This window comes from Gigantopelta aegis, unplaced genomic scaffold (genome assembly GCF_016097555.1).
Source record: "Gigantopelta aegis isolate Gae_Host unplaced genomic scaffold, Gae_host_genome ctg1588_pilon_pilon, whole genome shotgun sequence".
Taxonomy (NCBI): Eukaryota; Metazoa; Mollusca; class Gastropoda; order Neomphalida; family Peltospiridae; genus Gigantopelta; species Gigantopelta aegis.
In genome coordinates this window covers 14,734-38,700 of record NW_024532769.1, presented here as the reverse complement: position 1 = coordinate 38,700, position 23,967 = coordinate 14,734, and the positions used below count along the sequence as shown (strand labels likewise).

General features: G+C 30.9%; 1 pseudogene; it reads right to left on the bottom strand.

The window, feature by feature from the left end:
- Positions 1–2,585: 2,585 nt before the first annotated feature.
- On the bottom strand, positions 2,586–8,397 carry LOC121391069 (annotated as a pseudogene).
- Positions 8,398–23,967: the final 15,570 nt, after the last annotated feature.

The following is a 23,967-nucleotide window of genomic DNA, read 5'->3' as shown; positions in this document are numbered from 1 at the left end:
AGAATTTTATTTTGGGGATAATTGTTAAGAAAACGTAGTTCAATTTTTACATTGTTGGTGTTAATTACCTAAATATCTTTCATTGCTTGGCATCAGAAGTATACCCATATGTATTGCCAAACTGAGAACCATTGCAATTTTATTCTTACATTCAATGTGATATAAAAGATAGCTAAAAATCTGTTTTAAGATGTCATAATTATATATTATGTAAACTTTGAATTCAAAGTTTGTCATTTGAGCTAACTAGATATCATTATCAAAAATTCCATATATACACAATGTACAAGTCTTTGAGAAATTTACCATGAATTAATATTTCATAGTCTCTGTATGGGTTTATAAAAGTGGTGGATTGAAGACAAAGCAAGATAGACAAATGGACAGGAGAGGTTAGTGGATAGATGAATGGGAAAAAAAAAAGATGGATGTGGGAAAACAGAGTTGGTATATGATTGATGAGGGACAGCAGACAATTGATTAATGGGAGAAAGACTAAGACATGACAAACAGATGCCATTCATTGTAGTTAAGTCAATTATACATTTTATTAATATACAGACTGATAGTTTAATTAAAAACCAGACAGAATGAATGATAAACAGACACAATCTGAATAATGACTGGATAGATATTGCATACAAATAAATTAATTGAATGAACAATGACATTGAAATCATTGAACACTCATGCCACCGAGTGAAAGCTGAAAAATGGCTGACAAAAGATACAAAAACTATTATAGGTAAATAACAGCAGATAAGAGGTAAATTAATCCCTGGCTGATGAACACTACAGTCATGTCAGGAAATGACAAAATTTGTGCTTAAAGAAACCTCTGGGTTTCAAACTTTTGCCTTATTTTATTTAACTATTATACAACATACATTATCAACTTTATGTTTAGATAGCTGTTTTCTGTATCACAAAAGAATTGTCATTGTTTGTATTGCCATGAAATTAATTGTATTACCATGTACATATAGATAAATCATGTACAATGAAAATGATATTGTATCTAGATACAACTCCACTCATGAGCTTCATAGTATACTGTCTGTAATTCTATAAGATATAATGACTGTAACTTGTGATTAACATATTCAGTAATGAATCTCTGGCTCATGATACTATATAATGCAATAGTTGAGTTGTATATTTAATTGTTAATGTGGATATTGTATACTTAACAGACATTTGCTTCAGTCCATCATCTTGATTTATCTACTATTCCTATGTATATTCATCTACAATTCATTTTTCCAGATAACATTTTATGTCTTTTTTGTCTCTTTGTCTAGTATGTTATGTCAATTCATGTTTTACTTCAGTTTGATACCACATTCTTCTTAGTGTTGTCTTTCCATCCTACTGTCAATGTTTCTATCAATCTTTATATAATTATGTCCATTGTTAGCATTTTATCTTTTGACTGTTGTTCTATCTTTCTGTCTGTCCATGTACATGTACTTTTCCCCAAATAACTCTATTATGTTTTGTTATATCTTTTACATTATTTGTTCTATTATCTGGTATATGTTTATTTAGTCATCCAATTATGTATCCATCATCCAATCATTGTACACATATCTACCTATCATTGCCAAGGTATCATTCATTCGTCCAGTCATCCATCTTCTAATTAATCTAATTCATTAGTGTTATGTATTCCAGTATTTCCAGATGACTGATAGTCCTTTGGGAATCTATCTCTATTGATCTGACTGTCTGTTCACTGACCTATTCTTCTCTCCGTTCATCATTTGATTTATCCATATTTTATTGAATTGTCCCTTCACCATTAATTCATCATCTTCAATCATATCACTGTTCTTCATTGCTTTGTATGCCATCCATGTATATAAAATCAGATGAATCTGTTGCTTCATTTGTAAGCCTTTTGGTCACTATTGGTACATAAGCTAGCATTGCTGTATACTAGATCCACCCAGGCTAAGTCATTATTACATAATTGTGTAGCAATGAATTATAATTTATACTGCTCAGATAATTTCTTGATGTACATGCACTTCTTTGTGTGTTAGTAGTTAAAAGTAGTGAATAGTTTAGTTCATTTCAATAGCAAACATAAGAAAGATGTAGAAATCTAATGACTGCTATATATTATGTACAGACAATATAGATTGTAGAACTGAATCAGATAATGGATTAAAATGGTAAAACTGGGTGTTTATAGACAATAAAATGGAATGTATAGTAAATTTATAGTTTTCTTTTCTTAGCATTTTATTTTTTTTCTTGCACAATGACACATAAAGACCTCAGGTACATTGTCCTTTCTTATTTTTTGCACAGAATAGGTGTATCCATGTTAACACTGAGAACATTCTATCATAGGACCCAGCAAAGGGACGACCACAGAAACATGTGACCAAGTTCCACGACTCATCATCTACAAAGATAGCAAAAACATAGTACATTGTAGTAGCAATAGCACATTTAATGTATTTCAAATTACTATTATAAGGAGAGATAAGAGCAAGTACAGACAACAAGTAACAGATTGTACCTGATGAATATTCAGTTCTTGGTCAGACGAATCTGATGACGACTCGCTACCCTCTTCACGGTACATTGTATGGTGTGGCTTTTCTTTTTTTAGTGTTTTTACTTTCATTATCACTTGAATCACTGTCACTACTTGATGATGTGTTACAATTACTTTCTCCAGCTGACCCTAGTCCACTCTTTGCTCCTTCACTAGCAAGTAGTCCACCTAAGTCAATGAACCACCAGATGCCTATATGAGACAAAAAGAATATGTGAGTTTGGTCATTTAGTCAAGTTACATTTAACAAATGAATGATACACAATACTTTCACAAATTTATAAATTATAGTATTTACATTAAATTGTCATTTTAGTAAATACTATTTGACTTATATCCCACTAATAATTCTAATAAATCAAAGCTCAGTAGTAAAATATAACATCATATGTATATCCCGTGTGTTAAAAGATCCTTCAAGTAAAACACATTGAACAGAGTAAAACTATAGAAAACAATGAGAATGGAACACACACACTATTTAAGATCAATAGTGATAAAAATTTAGTTAGAAGGAAAGGGTTGTCAAAGTCCAATGACATTATAATTATATCACCTCAAGCTCTATATCAACAATCACACAGTACATGTAACACAGTGTCAGTCAGTAACCATTCTAATATGTGTATACTTACCACTTGTTCTTCATATGCCAAAATAAAACTACAAAATGTATAGAAGTCATTGAATGTATTGCTTTTCTTTACTTCCTGAAAAGTAAAGTGATAATTTTATTATTGTACTAGCAACTGGTCTACACCATTTAAAACATATCCTCACCAAAATTAATAAAGCTGAATTTAATAGTTTACAAAACTTACCAAATTGTTTTAATTCCTTTGTTTTTTCTACAAAGAGAAGAATATTAGGGGTTGGGAAGAGAGGGAGAGAGAGAGAGGGAGGAGGAAGAGAGAGAGGAAGAGGGAGAGAGAGAGGGAGGGAGGGATAGAGAGAAAAGCTAAAACTAAGCTACAAACAATATCAAACATATGCCAGCTGTATTAAGAACTAGTCTACTCGGACAATAGACTATTAACTGACAGGTTGTCTAGTAAGTCTACACAATGTATAACTCGTGTAACTCAAACTTTCCAAATGTTATTAATACAGTTTGGTACTATAATTACTCTTTCTTATTAGGGGTGTGGTAGTAAATACAACACACACACACACATAACAAGTTCAAGAAAAAGCTATTTGATTTACTAAACAAGAGTCTGATAAATTAATGTTATAACAAGCATTAGATAAGGCTTTTGTTAGCAAAGTACGCTTTTAGTAAAGGGTATTTATATGAGAATAGAACAACTTGTGAAAAACAACACTATCCTTCAATAAATAGACTAATATTCTAAATATTATAAGATAACTTACAACATCCAATGAAATTACACACATTATAAGTCCAAAAAAGTAGTTAATCTTACTTTCTACAGTCGACATTGTCGTAGAAAAACTATGCCCACTTTCCTCCTCTCTTTCACTTCTTGGCTTCCACAAAACAAACTGGGCGAGGCAGTAATAATTATGTCGTAATTAGGATATGACGTCACACTAAGTAATAGTTATTAAAAGTGTGCTCCACCCTACTAAATTATTAATATTTATTGTTATAATATCAATTTTTAAAAAATATAAAATAATTTTACAACAAATATCAAAAAGTAAATTAAATTATCCAAAAAAGTATTTATTATTCTGCTGTTAATATAGGAGTATGGAGAGAGTACAGGTGGAAGTTAACACTTTTCTATGTCTATGTGACACATTGTCTTGTTGTCCAATACCATTACTATACTGTCTATGTGTATGTCCATGTAAAGAGTGTTGAGTAAAAGTTGTAGTTAATGGAGGAGGATGAATATCATAATGTGATGTACCATTATGCATGTCCTGGAAAAGTCCAGGATTTAGTTTGATAGATTGAGTATTAAGAGGATGACAGAAACTAGACTGGACATTAATATGTGTTGTAGCAGCAGGACTTGATGATACTATTGAAGAGTTGACAAAAAGTGAGCTTGTGGTAAAGATGGAGAGATAAGAGGTGAAGCTTAGCGAGGCAGGATTCATCAGTTCAGAAGACATATGTGATGGAGGAGGTAAGGTACCATTCATGTGATTCTTTCTAGTAGGGGGCATTGGTAATTGAGTACAAGAGAATGTAAAGTTTGTATCTGTCAAGAATAAAAAAATATAGAATAAAATCCTTTCTCATTGATAGCTTACAGTAATTACAAATGAGTAAGTAAGTCATCTTCCTTCATCCTACAATACAAAGTTTACTCATCTACATTTCTACTAATGGTATCATAACTTCATCTCACTCTACCGTATCACATTTTAGTATGGTAATAATATGCATAGTATAATACACAAAGGGATTTATTTGGATCACTTAGATACCACAGATTGTATTACTAATTTATCACTAAGTGGTTCAATACATATACATACCTGTATTATAAATAATTCCTCAATTCGTACAATAAACAATGGTACACGTATTGAGTCATCTTTCTGTACCAATCCATCTCCAAGTTGGTCTAAACTTGGTACAACGGCCATTAAACACACTCTGCACTCCTATAATAACAAATGAAATAATATCATGTGAATCTAATACTAGACACAAACAACAAGGGTAGAAACAATTATAGTTTGGGAAAACAACCACTTACATGTATTGTGGGGAAAGATTTGGATAAATACTTATGAATGATTACATAATATAATATGGTCAGTTTGTACAGGATGTTTACAAACGTAGTACTGAGAATTATCTGCCATTAGATACCTACTTTGGTGGACATCCTGTATGAAATAGCCATATAGCAACTAATAATTATATATGCAAGCGTCCACTTAATTTTTTTTCTTTACTAAGTGCAGTTTTCCAATTGATATTGTTACAAAATGGGTACCTGTACATAGTGTCAGCTTCTAAGTCAGCAAACCATACTCTCATGTCAGGTGTAAATCCTTCTCCTTGTAGTTCTAACATTTGTAGATCATCTCCCCTATTAGTCTGACATCTTTAACAATAGGTATTGGAGTAACTGGTCCTGTTACTGGTCCCTATACCCTCCACTGAATGTTACTCAGCTTTATCTGTAATAAAGGAAATAATAATGTTTTGTATATGTATCTCAATAGACAATGTTGTGAAGGAAATCTAATACAAAACATGTTAGAAGGATACCTTAATACAATTCAAATATACAAGATGTTATTAGCAAGGGAAAATTGTAGTACTTCCAGACAGAAAGTACTATTTCTATGATTGGTTTGGTAAAGTGAAAGTCTCTAAAAATAACAATTCATTGCTACTACATATGTTATCAGTGCCAACTTTAACAAGATGACTTATGAACGTTATTGACATATTGATCATTACCTGTGCTGATGATGGTCCATGAAGCACCATCATTGATCATTTCTCTGTTAGGTTCTCCCGGACACTGGGTAGCTTGAAATTGTATAATACGATCTTGTGATAGACAGAGATACATACGTTCAGTGTCTTTCATGTAAAATGCAACCTGTAAAGTGAAACCACATTAGCTAAACACACCAAAAAGATATCCGATAGGTGTAGTGCAGTGGATATTACTCAGACTTAAAAGGCAAAGTGTTTCAATAGTAGTATATCTTAGCATTTGTGGATGAACTAACCTTATGTAATTGTGATACAGGGTCATCAGCATCTAATTGGACTGTCTGCTTGTCTACTTTTCTAATTACTAATCTAGGTAGGGCCATCCCCGTTGTTGAACAGACTAGTTTTACAGTGCTACCATATTTTGATGTATCCTTCATGTACAGTGAACTCCTCACTTTCAGCTTCATTTTCATCAACTACATATAAAAAAAGACAATAAAAGAATTGTTAAAATAATATTTAGGCAATATAAAAAAATGTAAAAGCCAGGTCTAGTAACAGATATTTGAATAGTAGTAAAAATGAGTGAATGTTGTCAACTATATAGTCACAGTTAGTAGAAAAAGTCATTATGACAATATGTTGCAATATGGATTGTTAAAATAGAGCTGGTATAATATCAGATCAATATTAACTGTTATTATAATGAGCACATGGACTTTGTATATACAAGCATTCTGTTTATAGGTACCATTCTATTGTTCATGTTTTATTCCATTGTGTGTATAGAATTATATCTATTCTACTATATACTAAATGCAACTACTGTAATACTACATACCGAGATGAATAGTGAAGGCACCCCATTGTTGTGAGCTAGCGTGAAAGTTATTGCCTTCAACATGTAAATATCTAGTACTGACAGTTTGGCTTCTTAATCTATTAAACAAAAGCCACATATGAACCAGACGGAATACACACTATAAAGAAAAAAGGAAGAGCAATTAATAAAGAATGAAGAACAATGTCTCTACATAATACTTAAAGACCATTTATTCAAAGGGAATGCATCATATGATGTTAGTCACTAATGAGAGAGGCTTGATGTAAAAAAGTCTTTTAAAATAATTCATTGTGGGTATATCTCAGTGTAGTCCCTGTTTATGTATAATATATATCCTTACATTCAGGATTCTTGAGAGATTGTTTCTTCTTTGATGGTTTAGAGATAACTTTGATACGTTGTGATAAAAATGTACCCATATCACGCCCATCACCACCATACTATATACCTAATTTAATTACATATATACATGTTTACTAATCATTATTAATATATTATAACTCACCTTGCAGTTTAACTGAAAATGCTTTCTCTTGTCTGTGTCAGAAATATAAAGTGTTTTTGCTATACAGTAACTCTACAGAGAGATATAATAATGAACAGTCAATATTAAACAAGATCATACTTTAAAAGTTGATCCCACATCATTATTATATTAATACTATGACTAGGGTGTATACACTTGTCACTAATATCTGTTTTGTAGAATGTACTATGAGATAAACACTCCCCTGACCACTCGTAACCTTGCATAGTATTATAAAAACTTGGCAAGCAATTCAGTTGTCCCAATATGTAGACGAAATGTTGTAAAAAGGATGTGGAAAATTGAAAAATGAAAGGAATACAAACGACTTGCCAAGTAAATCCTTAAAGTGTTTTTAGGTAAAGTGAAAGTTAAAGTAGAATTAAAGCTATTTGAGAAATTTGCTTGTATCCCTTAAACCACAACACAAATGTAAACACACATATATATGGTATATCATTCTTACCTTGTCTTCTAATGATAAATGTTGCATGTCCTGATCATGATTGCCGATGCCAACAAAACAACATGGTTTATTTAAAACACATCAGGTCCACTAGATGATGTCTGAACACCTTCTGATTTTTTTTCTCTCATTATCTTTCCTCCTTGATTCCCATCCTTTACCAACAAGATACAAACTAGGAGGTGGACAAAAGAATCTAAGGGAATAAGAGAAATATATAGTAATACATAGTAATATATAGTAATATATAGTAATATATAGTATATGTAGTATAATACATAGTATTGTAATACATAGTAATATATAGTAATAATATATTTAGTATATCCTAATTAACATTTCTACTGGGGATTGACTGTTGTACTATATAAATTGATTGGTTTATTTATGACCTTTAGTATTGAAAGTCTGTACTCCTTTTATAATAAAGGTACCTTACTAATAAAGCTAATTAACTAAACCAGTTAAATCAAATCATTCCATACATAGTTCACATAGAAATTAAATTTAAAAATTTTACCTCTTTTCATTTCCATATGATTTTTGTGCTACTTTTGCATGAAGTACAACAACAGTACAATCTTCACGATTCTCTTAAATACTTTCTCATAGCCTCCACGAGTTAACTTATTTACTTTCAGTTCATATTTTTCAGGTACTGGTTGACTAAAAAATGAAGTCAAACAATAAGTACTATTATTCTTCTTATGCATAATTGTTGACAATAGTACAAGAAAGATAACTGTAAGCTTCATAGGAAATATACATAAACTTGTATCTTGCAACTTTCAATATTATATCAGAGATTAGCAGTCTAACTTACTTGGTCTTATATCATGTTGGTTGGATGGACTACAGATAATTGATGACTTGGAAGCATTTGTTGAATGAATGCAGTTTGACGTAGACCATCAACATTTGCTGTGAAAGAAATAAAAACAGTGATGATTTAGTAACTGTTGCTTATAAAAATAGTTGACAAATTTTCTATCAATAAAAGTGTATGGATTTTGTAATATAAAAGTTACAAATTATTGTTAAGTTAGTTTAGTTCGTTAGTGCTCTACATGTAGTAGCTGTATTAAACAGTTAGCTAGCTTACTTGGAGTTACATAGTTGTGAATAGTTGGTAGTGATAGAGCTGACATTGATACAAGTTGTGCTTGAGCTGGGGGAGAAGACATGGGTACAGGTAGCACAGTGCCATTAGAATAGATTTGGGTGACTTGGTAACAGGGCCATATTGAAAACCCGTCAGTGATAGAGGAGTCGGCTACTAATGCGCTGTCTCTCCTTTGTTATCTTAAAAACACTGAGTCAACTTTTCTCCTACACCCCTTTATGAATGTTGAAAGCAAAGTGGCGTAACATACCCACCCGCCAATGTCAATTAATACGGTAACCACATTTTGACATATTTTACCGTGGGAAAGTTGTACTCGATAGAGCATGTTATGGCCAAGTTGATCCCACAGTCCAAGTATACTTTGAAATTAACTATAGAATTTACTAATGTCAACAACACGCATTGTCACCATCACAACTGTTCTCACACCATTATGCCATAGTAGCTAATCGTTACTACAGCTTTCTGGCACCTTAGAAATAGCGACATATATATTAACATTGTGCTGTGATGGAAAAAGGTATGGTCCCGTTCAAAGTTCTCATTTTTGACACTTCACTTAGACATTATCTATAAAAACTGAAATGGCTGTATTCAGCAGAACATGCACAACTTCCAATTACAATAATAATATACATAAAAATTGAACAAACTAGCCATTGTAAATGATAGAACTATTTTCTGCGTCCTGGCATAAATACTCTTGTATATGAACTTAGCAATGGGTCAACACAGCTACCTCTCAAATCAAGTATATATTGCTCAGCAAAAAATTGACATAGGTCAGGTTTCTCTCTGAATTGCAGATATAAAATCTTCTAAAGTAATGGTCCAATTGCTATCAGAACGATCAGGTTCCCCACCATTGTTAGCACCTGAAGATGCGCTCATTTGATGATCATTATCTGAAGATGAGTTTGTCTGCTGCTTATTATTAGGGTCTGTAAGAGAAGTTGTCTGTGAATCATCACTACTAGTTTTCTTCTTCATGATTACATTGATGAGATTCATCAGTGTCTGTACTCTTCTCCTTAGCTACAATGCTTACTTCACTTGATTGGTCAAGCACTCTGTCAACGTTAGGGTCTCTTTCAGTTGTGGAAGATGAAACATCATTGCACACACCATGCTTCTTAGCATTCTCTGTCCCCAAGTCTAACAGATAATAAGCTACTTGATTCATAGCCTTAAATAGACCTTCCTCATTAGCAGAGTCTTGTAATAGACTGTACAGAGTTCTAGTTAGTTCCACAAACTCATCCTACGTTACAAAGATAAGTAGAGAACATATACATGTTGAAATGTATGTATCTTGTAATTATAAGAACATTACATGTTCTTTTGCATAATATCACTATCTCCTTTTGTATAGGTTTACTTAAGTGACAAGTAGAGTTGATGTACATGTGTATGTTCAGTTATATACCTTAACAATATAAGTTATTTTTACCTGATTTAATTCTGGAGGTATGAAGTGAGGATTAAGTGGAGATTGCCTAGTTGGTTCATCAGTTTCTGTAATGGTAATGAATACAATTATATGCTGTAGATAAGAATGTTGTGTTAGAAAATATGATACACATATGTGTTTCATGTAGTTGTACACAGATTTTATGGTCTGGTACATACTTATTGGTAGATGGTTGTAGAAGTGTTTTGACTCTGTGGTACATGCAAATTTGTACATGTGTATCTGCTCACACAGTACCCGTATTGATTAATACAACTATTGAAGATATTGAATATAGACAACAAGACTTCATAAAAGCTAAACTGTTGTGCTAAATGGCATCTTAAAGTTGAGGTCAACTATAAGTTAACCATGCCACTGTACCACAAAAGGGTATGTTAGAGATCAGAGTTTAAGATATCTACACATATTATAAACAAAAGGTCAAGAGTTTTTATGATAACAGTTAGCACTGTAAGAAGGCCACAGACTCTGGCTATGATTAAATTACAAAGAGAAAGGACACAAATGAATTACAATACTATTGTTCTGTCAGGCTCAATTGGCTTCTGTTTATACAATAAGATGAATTTCCCATTGCCAGGAAGAAACCTAATAAGTTTTATTACACAGTGGGAACACATATTTTCCCACAACATGACCTTCAGTACAATGTGAAGATTTATACTACTAACATGATGAAAGAATTATAGAACATTTACTACCAATCTTAAACATTCTTGAGCGAACATCCAACCTCAGACGTTAGGTCTGTATACATGGATTATTAACTTAAGACATTTTGTCAGCTACATATACAACTGACAGAGAGATACCACACATTCTATTCCCTATCTCTAACCCTTATTGGATATAATTTTCCCATCATACTCTGATACGCAAAAAAGCAATATCCCAATTTGTTAAATACGATGTACTATCATTTATACACATAGCAGCTGGGCTATCTATGATATTTCAAAAGGCACAGACCTATACTAGCAAAACGGAGTTATTGAAACAAAAAATACATGTAATGTAATGTACTTAAACAAAATGAAATCTGCCTGATCGTAAAGTTTTTATATCTCAAAAACATGACAATAAAGATTAGATATAGTTGATTGATTTTAAACAAACCACAATATGTTATTACCTAATGGCTCCTTTTTAGTGTGAGGTAGTACTTTTGACAATGGAGACAGAACAAGAGTTTCAGTCTGTCTTGTAATGCTGCTTTCCCCATTGTAGAAAACAGACGACAAAAGTCACGAAAATTCATCTGTCCTGACATTGTAGGATCCAATAGCTACGACAAAGACATGTGAAATTGATATAGTACATTTGTACTTACAGTAAACACACGCTCAGCAATGACATCGACATGGTCACCAAAACTCATAGGAGAAAGATATCGAAATAACATGGAAATCTTTCCCTGTCAACAGTTGGTTCCTGTTTTCTCAGAAGGTCCTGCTAATTTGTATACAGCCTTAGAGCCCCAATATGATGCCTATATATATAAATACACATAACTTTATTAGCATAATTTTTATGTGTGACAATCTTATTTCATTAAAAGTACACATATTAATAAAATTATATTTATGTTGTGTTACTGTGAAGCAAATTAAAGTAAGTAAGTATTGTTATATCTTACTTGGCGATGTCCTTCATGAAACATGAATACAACTGCTCTAGTTCAGATCTTGAAAATTACTCTCTTCCATCATTGCACGGAGTATGGACTTTTTACTGGTGTCCATTAATGTCTGCATATCATATAAAATACAACACAAAAGATAATGTTAAAATAAGAAAGAAATTAGACAACAAAATTTATCTATTATTTTAATTCTGTCAAAATCAATCTGTTCATTACATACCTGTCCTAACGACTAAGCGAGCTGAATTTCTCATCTTTTCAATGAGGCATTAGTAATAAACCCATACATTTGATAGCCTTGATTAATGATCTCATTGACAGATATTGGTGCAGGCTACATAATGAAATTAATGTTTATATTGTTTACATAATAAGACAAGTATTAATCCCATGAGAGTAGCATCAGTATATGTACTAACACAACAGACACTATTTTAGGGAAATTCTCAGCATAACCAAGACCAGACAAAATATATGTTGTAAGGGGAGTAGTGTGTTATACAGGAGATATCCTGTGTGGCATTGATTGTCTAAAAACGAATAGCTCTCCTACTTATAAGTATGCATGTGTTTATCATGCATCTTTTCCTATTAAGATCCTGGATACATCAAATTATCGTCAAATTACATGTGAGACATAAGTCGCCTTTCTTCATAATTAAATTGTTTGAAAACAAAACTTAATGACATTATGGGTATAAGCCAAAAATATTGAGATTTCTCATAAGTACTACCTTTTGTGGTTGGTCACTTGGTATTCTAATAATTTTCTCTTGTTGTTGTGGTTTTTGCCCAACAGCTGCCAAAAAATCTGATAGCACTGTCATTGCTTCTATTTCATCACCAGCTTTCAGTAAGTGGGTCTCATTATACTTCAAAATAGCAAGTGCAACTTGAAATAATACCTACAGTATAAAATATAATTGGTATATATATTACAGTATTATGTTTATTAAAATACTGTACATATAATAGCTTTATGTACAGTGTAGGTACATGTATGGTATGTGGTCTTGTACTCACAGTCTAACCACAGCACTAATACATTTGGTTACAGGAAGATATGCTTCACAGATTTATGTACGTTGATGCATTATATACATGAATGGACTACATTTATGTATCAAAACACACATACAATGTACGATGTCACACTATCACGTATAAGGTCACATAATATTAGATAAGTTATTAAATGTCATCAATGTATCCCAGAATATAATATGTAATTACTTTTTTGAATTAGATTGACATCTAAAGGTTATCTTAATCAAAATCTTATTACTGTAGTTAACAATATGTACTATAGATAGTAAATCCTGTCTTGAATATGATAGCCAATTGATAAGAGTACATACTCTAGTCTCTTTCCCATAATACTTGAGAAGTCCCTAATTCTCTTATTACATGACCTAGTCAATGAGTTACAAAGCGCACACTACAATTGCTATTGAGACTACTCGACTAAGAAACACACCACATTTCTAGTGTCACATAATATCATTAGAGATACTATCAACTAACAGCATGTTCAATACATGTATATGTACATACATTGACTTTAGTGTACTGAATAACAAGGGAATAGAGGATAAAATAACTACTAAGAATAGTTATCATAATCAGTCACATAATGATGAAGTCAACTAGATTTCAATATTATATATATTACATGTACTTCAATGCTGATACACACAGTGTAGATTCCTATATTATATATATTACATGTACTTCAATGCTGATACACACAGTGTAGATTCCTATATTATATATATTACATGTACTTCAATGCTGATACACACAGTGTAGATTCCTATATTATATATAGTACATGTACTTCAATGCTGATACACACAGTGTAGATTCCTATATTATATATATTACATGTACTTCAATGCTGATACACACAGTGTAGATTCCTATATTATATATATTACATGTACTTCAATGCTGATACACACAGTGTAGATTCCTATATTATATATATTACATGTACTTCAATGCTGATACACACAGTGTAGATTCCTATATTATATATATTACATGTACTTCAATGCTGATACACACAGTGTAGATTCCTATATTATATATATTACATGTACTTCAATGCTGATACACACAGTGTAGATTCCTATATTATATATATTACATGTACTTCAATGCTGATACACACAGTGTAGATTCCTATATTATATATATTACATGTACTTCAATGCTGATACACACAGTGTAGATTCCTATATTATATATATTACATGTACTTCAATGCTGATACACACAGTGTAGATTCCTATATTATATATATTACATGTACTTCAATGCTGATACACACAGTGTAGATTCCTATATTATATATATTACATGTACTTCAATGCTGATACACACAGTGTAGATTCCTATATTATATATATTACATGTACTTCAATGCTGATACACACAGTGTAGATTCCTATATTATATATATTACATGTACTTCAATGCTGATACACACAGTGTAGATTCCTATATTATATATATTACATGTACTTCAATGCTGATACACACAGTGTAGATTCCTATATTATATATATACATGTACTTCAATGCTGATACACACAGTGTAGATTCCTATATTATATATATTACATGTACTTCAATGCTGATACACACAGTGTAGATTCCTATATTATATATATTACATGTACTTCAATGCTGATACACACAGTGTAGATTCCTATATTATATATATTACATGTACTTCAATGCTGATACACACAGTGTAGATTCCTATATTATATATATTACATGTACTTCAATGCTGATACACACAGTGTAGATTCCTATATTATATATATTACATGTACTTCAATGCTGATACACACAGTGTAGATTCCTATATTATATATATTACATGTACTTCAATGCTGATACACACAGTGTAGATTCCTATATTATATATATTACATGTACTTCAATGCTGATACACACAGTGTAGATTCCTATATTATATATATTACATGTACTTCAATGCTGATACACACAGTGTAGATTCCTATATTATATATATTACATGTACTTCAATGCTGATACACACAGTGTAGATTCCTATATTATATATAGTACATGTACTTCAATGCTGATACACACAGTGTAGATTCCTATATTATATATATTACATGTACTTCAATGCTGATACACACAGTGTAGATTCCTATATTATATATATTACATGTACTTCAATGCTGATACACACAGTGTAGATTCCTATATTATATATAGTACATGTACTTCAATGCTGATACACACAGTGTAGATTCCTATATTATATATATTACATGTACTTCAATACTGATACACACAGTGTAGATTCCTATATTATATATAGTACATGTACTTCAATACTGATACACACAGTGTAGATTCCTATATTATATATAGTACATGTACTTCAATACTGATACACACAGTGTGCACATGATATCATATAATACAAGCTGTCAAAGAATGATATGTAAAGTTGTCAGTAATATGGTTCATGTAATAATAGAGTCAAATGAATGACATAAATATCTATAATTCAAATATTGTCCAAATTCTACTTATAAATGTTTGAGAACTGTAAATGCCGTGTGTTTTCTTACTATATAAACAGCTGCTATATATCTTACCTTTGATCCATCAACAAAGAAACAATCAATAATATCAGTGGCTGCATTGTGATCCATGACTGTAATAAATAGAGTTAAAAACCACGACACACTTAACATTGTTAATATTTGTAAAGATTCAAGATGAGCATGTACTTCAGGTAAATGTTCATGACAGAGTCTTGAAAATACCTCTAGAGAAACAATAATTAATAACCATATTAGTGCACAAGGGAATTGCCTATACAATTTAGCATGAGTATATGTGTAATTATAGCAATTAAATTGAATGTATTCTTGCCTACTCAAGAAATGCATTTAGGAAACCCTACAGAATTCCTAAGTTGATATTACATGTTACTATATAGTAGTCTGATTCATATATACATTTCTTGTAATATAATAACTAACCACTATCTATTTGTGCTCCTACAACTCGACTGTTATAATATTCAGGAAGAAGTAGTTCACAGATGGCAGCTAACAACCAAAACCCTTGTTCTTCATTGCCATGTAATAAAAATACTGATGTAATAATGTTCATAGCTTGGCAATACCCTACAGTAACAATGTAGATAGTGATACACAAGGATGTTTACTATAACAATACAATAGTTTCAAATTATAGTTCAATCAATAAGAGATTAATATATAATTAAAATTTATTAGAACAGGACAGCCCTACCTATAAAAGGATTCCTTAAAGCATATGCACAAAGTACTCGTCTCAATGTAGATATTCCAACATCACTTTGATAAGCAGGATGTTCTGGTAGTGACCTATAGTATTACAATAGTACATTACAATAGTACATACCAATATAAGTACATGTAATTATACACGTATGCATAGTATCTATTGTGAAATATCAATTTTAACAATAGAGGTTGGAGTTCATTTGTGATATTAATAGTACCTGTTCAAATCTCTTTCAATTTCCTCAAAAGCGAAACATTTGACATTCTTTATTTTCTCAACAAGATCTGCATATTGTCCAGGATTTGATTCCTACAAGTACATGTAGAATTATAACAAAATGTAGATATACAACTATAATGAGGGCTCTTATAATGTCCTGACTATTTGAAAAAGAAATGCAAACAATACTTTAAAGTTATATGCAATGAGTTGTTTCAATAGTCTACTTATAAAGTAGTTTTACAGTATAAATGTATTATGACAACACTTACTTGTAGATCTAATGCACCAGAATATATCATCCATATATCAACACGATATTTTGTCAGGGATACCTTTAAGAGTTAAGTCAACCAAGTCGTGTGTACGGAGTATGGAGATACCACTAGAAAATCAACCACAGTAATCAGAAAACCTTAATAACTATATCAGTATATATATTTATAACTCAAATATACATTCAGTACTTTAATACAGTGTATATTGACAACATTAACTAATAGTTTGTTTATATATTTATATTTATTGTTGTTTTTGATAAAGTTCAGTAATAGTTAGGTATGATAAATGTATCTTATAGGTTTAACTGACCATCCGTTATCAGCAAAGTAAATATCCCAGAGATTTTCTTTAACTTTCTGTTTAGCTTCATGATGAGGAGAGAGAGGAGAAGTGTCATAGTCCTTGAGGGCTAGAGAAAACTGAAAGTTAGTGTCACTCCTATAGAGAAAGGAAGCATTCACTCATACTGAGTCGATTTTTCTTACATGTTCTTCATGGAAGACATTAATGATTTGATTTCTTCCATAAATGTTTTAATACGATCAATGATCACCTTCTATCATTTATTGATGCAAACATTAAAGTATTCTGAAAGATAAAACATGAGTCAAAGCATGTCATTGTTTAGTACACAATTCTGATTAAAAATGGAAGTTATTAAGTAATAAATTTGTTAGTAGTTGTAATAAAGAACTTGCCATTAGTAGATAACATTTATAAACTTTCAACATATAGCTATCATATGTGGTCTTTGGTTAATGACTTCTTATGTACACATATTACTTGGAAATGTAACATGTAAGTCATCTGTTGTATGTGTTGATATAGCTCATTCATTAATTATTGATTTTCAATTATCTAAAAAGGGAGCTATTGGGCTAGTATCATGTATAAGGTAGGTGTGCCTTGTGGGTTATTACTTCATTACTTTACCTACTTAACTAAAGCAGGGCTTAGCATTCAAAGGAATTATTTACCAGGGAATGCCAGGCCTGCCCTCCTGCTTGTAGTCTAACATACAACATCAACATACTTCCCATGTGAAACAAATTGTATTGGTACATTAAAGCTACTAATGCCAATACTCATAATTAATTAATGACAAGACATACATGTGAAAAAAATTAGAGTTACCTTTGAATATGTACTAATAAGAATGGCAGATTTCAGAGCACCTCCATCAGGCATTTCTTCAATAATTTCAATATCCCTTATTGGTATTACAATCCACAATAGACCTGATATCTACACACACACACACACACACACACACACACACACACACACACACACACACACACACACACACACACACACACACACCACACAGAGACAGAGACAGACAGAGACAGACAGAGAGACAGACAGAGACAGAGAGGCAGAGAGAGAGAGAGGGGTATAAACTATGTACCATTATTCTTTAGTTTTACTGATAGGTAAATATATTTTGTTCTCTTACAACACATACAAAGTATATAGAACATGTTACTAGACTCATTATAGCAAATGATGGTATTAAAAGATGTCATTTTTATTGAAAACAATTCAAGTATCTTACTTTGCTAGTAAAACAAAGGTATCTGTGAAAGCAATACAACATTCCAAATATGGGCATTTTTGCTGATGGACTCCATGAAGAGCATTCACACGAACCATCCCTTTTCTCACTCTGAGACAATCGAAAAAAAGAGCTAGAAAAGACATAACAAATAGTATAATAATCTGTACATGATATATAACAATGATATTGTAATCATGTATATGTATATGTAGTATTGTTTTAAAAAACAGATAATTTATGAGACAATGAAATATAGCTATTGCAGACATAATACACAAATCAGACATTAAAAGGGACATGCACAAAAAGAGACAAAATTAATATTTATCAACGTGGTAATGTGGTTACTACAATGACATGTATAACATTACCAAACTTCCTCTGTTAGTTTCCTGTCATCTAATAGTTTACTGAGAGATGACTTTGCGGCTCTTGCCTCTCGTAACAATATTAGAAAAGATTCATGAGAAGGGATCATTGAGCCATGCAGTATTCTATAGAGAATAAGACATTTGCTATTATATATAACAGACATGAGACAAACTATGAATATACTTATAATATAGATATCTGTTTCTTGACAGACAGATCAAATAAATCTTTACTATCAACACTGTAATTGTTATTTCATGCATCCAACTTTAAATGTTTTAACTACCAAATTTTTCGTATGAGAAAGTATTACAAAGACGTATATACAGTATTATTATCTATATTACATGTGAACACACTCTGTGATAGCAATTTTAGACAGCTGTTCCATGAGTGACACGGTTTCTTTGACGTTGATAAACATACTAAAATGATGTTCTTTATCTCCAGAACATTCTACAACAACAGCTTCTCCCAATTTGGTAGATTGATTACGAATTTTCTAGAAAAAAATATTTAATAATATTTCTAAGGCAAATATAATACATAAATCAGTTTGAGTATTCTGTTTTTCTCAATTATAGAGGTTGTACAAAACCTTATTGTTTAACATCAATAGTATTGCAGTCTTATTATTGATAATATAAATGTATTGTCATACAATACTCTAATGTCTATAGTTTATCAAAAACTGAAAATAAATAATAACAAAATAGTTGACAAAGTTTCAGAAATCTTAGATATAGATAAATTATATAGTATTCATTTTGTATACCTTTATCAAAACAAGAACTAGTACAACTTAATTTAATGAGTAAAGAGAAGTTATATTATTACAATATTGAGTAGGATATATATATATATATATTGGTTGTAGGTTGTAACTAACTGGCCTATAATAAGATAATAAAACTCACTCTTTGAACAAGCAGCATTATTTTTATGCTATATCATTCATAACTTATAAAATAACAATTGATATATAATATAATATAGATTGACTCTAGAGTATTACTCATCTCCAGTCTTGTGTTAGTATGTTCTAATATCTACAACATTTATCTACAATATATATTATATATATATAATATTTATCTACAACTATATGCCAATAACTAATTATCAAATTTTTGAGAGTGACTAAACAAGCTTCTGAGTTTTGATACCAACAGCATTCCATGTGGTAGTCATATCTAGCTTTTTAAATTGAATGATTAGTATTCATTCCTACATCAACAACATTAAAATCTTTCAGAACAATTTTGAAAAACACAATCTCATTTTTTATCGATCTATACATACTGATTTCAATGTAGGAATAGTCCTTAAGCATGTACATGTATATGCACATGTACATGTATAATACATGTACATGTACATGCACATGTACATGTATAATACATGTACATGTACATGACTTGATTGTCTTGTATATATTGTATTATGTAATTCTGACTTAGTATACAATACATATAATATGTATGTGTATATGTCCATATATGTACATGTACTACTTCTGCATATAATATAATGTAATATTTATTACTCAGAACTTACAGTGACGTCACTCCATCTAACAATGAGAGTTGTCTCTGAACCCATCAGAAATGAATAGAAACACAAATGATTTACAGACAGGTACATCCAGCCTTGACGTGGGAGGCTACCCTTCCAGTAACTGCAGGCATAATCTAATTCACATCAAACAAGCATTATATTAGAATTAATAAAAAAAAATTACTTACAATTGACCAACTTTCTTCTTGTGGCATGTTAAATTGTTTAACAAATCTCTTCTCAACATCACGGAACTTGAGTGCCTCAGGATCTATGTTAAAAAATTGTACAAAACTTATAGATATTAGAAATGATGTATCATAGCTATAGTATTTGTTAAGATTTTAGTATAAGATTGTTATAGTGATTATATAATTGTACTAACCTATTTTGCCTTCCTCATCTGATTCAGCACAGTATGCTACAAGACTCTCTACTTTAGCTTGTGCAAAGTCTAGTGCTTGTAATGGGTCATCAAAAGTAACTATAAAAAATAATTAATTATGATTTTAATAGTGATATAATTTATAATTAATATAGATCATTAAATTGATGAATGAATGTGATTATTATTTTTGTGTATAATTAGATTATTTTGATAAATGTAACAAATTCAATATAAAGTTATCCATTTTAATAATCACAATAGTTTTGAAAGTACAGAAAACTGACAATATTAAGTATACTTCTATACAACTAACTGTATATTATCATATTGTACATTATCATTGTAGTAAGTGAACATGAAAATAATTTAATATTAATACAGCTGGATAGTAATATACTGTAATTCAGGACAATTTAATATTAGCAGGTGCTATATATTAAAAAGTGATTAGACACTTACCTAAAATAGGTAATAGATTTTTAATAAGCCATTTCCAATCTTCAGTGATTTCTTCTAAAGTAGCAGCTACTGATATTACTAGAACGAGTTACAAATATAACAACAACATCACTTAATATATGGTATCTTACTATAACTAAAGTCAGAGACATCATTATGGAGTAAAATCTATAGGGTAAGGGCTGAAAGACAAAGAGAAACATCAAAGTAATTAGTCATTATAGTCAGGTTATCAGTCATATCATATTTATTACAATACTATACAATTAGGTTTATTAATATTATATAATGTACAGTACATAGATTCTTGTTATATGTTATTATATAACATTTCAAATTAAACTACATGTAACGTGAGAAACATTTTACAGCGATATATAGTTTATGTCATTGACAGTAAGATACCTTAGAGTCTCTAATATTGTCAAAACGTACCAATAAATTTTGCAGCCCAGCCTTTGGATGCATCACCATGTCCTCTCCTTACTTGAAATGTGAAGAAATCATTATATTTCTCAGTGACCCCTGTGACAAGAAAGAAACTCACGCATATTATTATTGTCAATAAATAACATATATAAACCACAATGGATTATAATGGACTAGTTTAGCGAATCAGTTCTTGCTATGACCACAAAATTAAATTAATAGTAAATATTTTATTATAACATTTCCTTTAGACTAGACAATAATTAAATAAATAAGGCAATAATTAATAACTTTATAAGTATAAATGTACAAGGAAAGTATGTCATAAACAGGGACACTGATATATTAAGTCGTATTAGTCAGTTAATGTTACATATAAATTATAATACACAGGGACACTGATATATAAGTCGTATTAGTCAGTTAATATTATATATAAATTATATTACACAGATGATAAGTGAGTGTGTGTATGTCAATACAATGTACACAGAGGATAAAGATAAACAATGAAATGAAACACTAAAAAGGTGAAACAAACAAGTAGAATTTGTCATATAATATCTGACCACAATATCTCAATTATAGAAGCTATAACTGGTTTCATATAGCAGGTGTAACAATACACTATGCAATTTCCTTAAAGTAAGGATCTATACTGCTAGGTAGTTATTATAATGTATGCTGTATCTACAGTCCAGGTAGAGAATAATGTACTTAATATGAAGTGTATGTATTATATATCAAACTTTGTAACTGTAGTGTATAAATGTCATATTGAACTATAAACTCTAAATATGCTGTTACAAAATAAACATTTTAGAAAACTATATTTTTCAAATATGAAAAAATACTCTATTTATAGTGACAGATTAACAGTATCATTATCAAATTTTAAGTGAATGTTATTACGAAAATCAAAATTCTAAATTTCAAAGTAAGATATCATTTAATCTGACTAATCATGTAGGGCAACTATTTGTTGTCTTAGCAACTAATTAGGAATCTAATAATTGTATTCCACAAAGCCAAATGTTTCTTATAAAAAAGACATTGAAGGGCAATAGTTTATTCTAGAAAGCATACTCTAAGTTGATGGCACTATTATTCTACCACACAGCGAATCCTGTACTCACTAACCATAACGGATTGCCACTGATCAGGATTTCTTGAGGTTTGACCCACATCGCTGTTAAAAAGTAAAGCTCTCTGGGCGGAGTAACAACGCCCTCTTGATTGCGTGGGAAGCTCATGTCACGCCTATGTTAATCAACATTAATAATATTGCTTCCTGTGTTTCTTCTCAGCAACTGATAACTGACTGTACGTTCTCTCTCTGGCTGATGTTATAATGTGAGTTTGCCAAGTGTAAAGTAACAAATGCTTGTATTGTCAGCTAAAGATTAAGTGCTAGTCAACTGGTTGAATGAGCAATCTAGTCATATCACATGCTCTAGTTTATTAGACCTTACCTGCTTACTGCTTAAAACTGACTGTATAAGTGATGCACTGGGAGGCTAGAGCATATAGTAAAATATAGTTATGCAATAGCTGTAATTGTTAGATGGCTAAGAGTTTAAGTACAGTTCTTTGTACCATGGGTGTGTGAGGGCGTGTCAGTGTGATCATGTATCCCAAACTTGCAATTAGTAATATGATCTTAGAATTCTCTAGTTAAAAATATAATTGTTTTTTGTACCGTTATAGATTAACTTTGGCACCTTATCCAACAGTTACTATAGCAATGGTAACCGTTGGTTTTTCTCTTATCATGTGATAATGTTGCTAAATGCATTTATATTAAGGCAATTTCCTTATTAGGCATATATCCTGTGTCAATTGTTAAAATACCATTATGCTCTGAAAGGAGATTGTTGCTTTCTTAGTGCCAAAATAATAGTAGTAATAGAGTGTAGTGCTTGATCAACATAGCATGTTAGGTTTGGTATGTGTGTGTTTATATAAATTTGGTGAGTTGACTTTCAGAAATTACAAAATTCACTAAATATATCAACAATTACAATGTTGTTTTGTTTGCTTATAATAGTTTTTCACTCACTTTGAAAATTTTTATCTTGTGTTAATTGTATTGCAATATGATGTATTTAGTATAATCACCTCAGAGCATTTGCATTTTAAAATGATTGTCTCTGAGCTATGAGCATATGTGGACTATTCTTGGGAGAAATAACACTAAATTGTGAATGTAACTTGATGTAGTATGTTGTAGAGCAAGTAACAGGGGTATTTAACACTATTCTCTTTTAACACTATTCCTAATCCTATTAGCTTTATTTAACACATACAAAATAAACACCTCAACTTTGTCGTTATAATTATCATCT